We start from the raw sequence: 1,999 nt of genomic DNA on the forward strand, positions 1-1,999 counted from the left end.
TATAGAGACGACTCGGCTCTCCGGAGGACTTTTCGGCTGCCACCCCACGAGACATGCGTTTTGGTTCCTTACAGTAAGAGACAGTTTTTATAAGATTATAGATTACGAGAGGATTATCTTTCGCTTTGTACAAAACGGCTTTATTTATCGCTATGGTTTCGCTGAATATATCCGCAGGAGGCAGATTAGATGTTATTTCGTAGATCATCCTGTCGTTTATTTATTTCATACATACATATGTATTTGCGAGTGTACATACGTATACGCCACGTGGTCGCGTCGAATGAAGCAAATCGTTTTTATTTTAATTTTTTTTTTAATTTTTTTTGTCTCCCGAATGTCGCTCGCGCGCGATTTCACAAATCCTTGGGAATTCGGACTCTCTGTGATCGACTAGATACGCGTATGTAAGGTGTACGATTATCTGTCGGATGAGTTGATTTCTTAAATCGTACCGATCACGCCGTCCGTCTTTAACGACGAATCGGTTTCTCGATTTCTTTTTTTTTTTTTCCACGTTTTTCTATTATACTTACTCGTTTTTACTTATGCGCCGACTACTTAAAGGGGAGTCTAACAATTGTGTGTGATCACGAGGCATGTCAATCGACCGTCATGTAATTATATATTTATTTTGTACGAATATATTTTTTTATATATAACGATTGTAGTAACGATTATATGTAGTCGATTCAGAGAGAGAGCGAGAGAGAGAGAGAGGGAGAGAGACAGAAAGAAAGCTGTCAACTCATGTTTGACAATCAATACCAACTTTTTCGAGCAGTACCTACTTTCTGTATAAAAATGTACTGTCACGTGTAAATAATTATTATTTTTACTGTACAATGTGAATCGCGGGTTTTACCGCATCAGCCGAAACGACGGCGAAATTGAAAAAGGATTTTACGTTGAATTCGAAATCGCAAATGTAATTTATAACAACAACTTGAGATACCCTCAGAGATGTCGGGGGGCTGATGCGGCAAAATAGCGTAAAGTTCTGGATTTTTTATAATTTGTTATTTAATGTAAAAAAAAATGACTGTTATAAAAAATGTTCTCTATTAAAGATGTTGTAAGTTTTATTTTTTTTCTCTTTTTTTTTAGTATATTATTAACGTACAAGCTTATCTCTTAAATTAAACATTTTTCTATGATAAACCGTTGTGCTTGTTTTTCTTTCCACGACCGTCGACGAAAGTCGATTACTCGTGAATATTTCCTCTCGAGAGACTTTATAATTAAAAATAGAGATTTGGAAAATAACTTATTTATCTTCGATAATCTGGACAGCGAAGGCTTCAATGAAGCGATGAAAAGCATGAACAATTTTAACTTTATAAACGTTGAATATTTATCATACATAGCATTATAAACCTTGAGATATTATTTAGGAATGTTATTCGTGGCCGTCTCTGGCATGCAAGGCGACCTTGTGCAAAAGAGTTAATTCACTAACCCTTCCTCGATCCCAAAAAGAAAACAAAAGCTTGGAAGTCTTAGAAACTTGACATTTCCAAAACTGGGAAAAACAGACTCTGTTCTGAAAGTGCTGATTTCCAATTGTTTAAGGTTGTAATAATGGATAATAATGGAACATAATGAGTTAAATAAAAGAATTTTATTTTTTCTACATTTGCACAAATATGTAATATATACATGTACTATAAATAATACGCACAACTTGTTATAAATTTCAGTAGATTGACAAAAAAAATGTTTTCTTATAAATGATTTATGTGATCTACATAAATTTTTCCCCACAAAAATTAACCGATAAAAGTTTTCGGCATTTAATATCAAAGGCGTGTTAATAAATGGCAAGAGACTCGTTCGAGATAATCGTACGAAGAACGAAAAGCAAAAAGTTGAAATTAAATGACATGCAGTTTCAACACGAGGATATTCGCGAAGAGAAGAGTCCTCGAAGAGAAGGCATCGAAATCAAGGGCGGGTGAACGTAAAAATGACAAGAGCTCGCAATGAATTTTCGTCGTCG

Source organism: Temnothorax curvispinosus, unplaced genomic scaffold (genome assembly GCF_003070985.1).
Source record: "Temnothorax curvispinosus isolate PA1 unplaced genomic scaffold, ASM307098v1 QBEX01009666.1, whole genome shotgun sequence".
NCBI lineage: Eukaryota > Metazoa > Arthropoda > Insecta > Hymenoptera > Formicidae > Temnothorax > Temnothorax curvispinosus.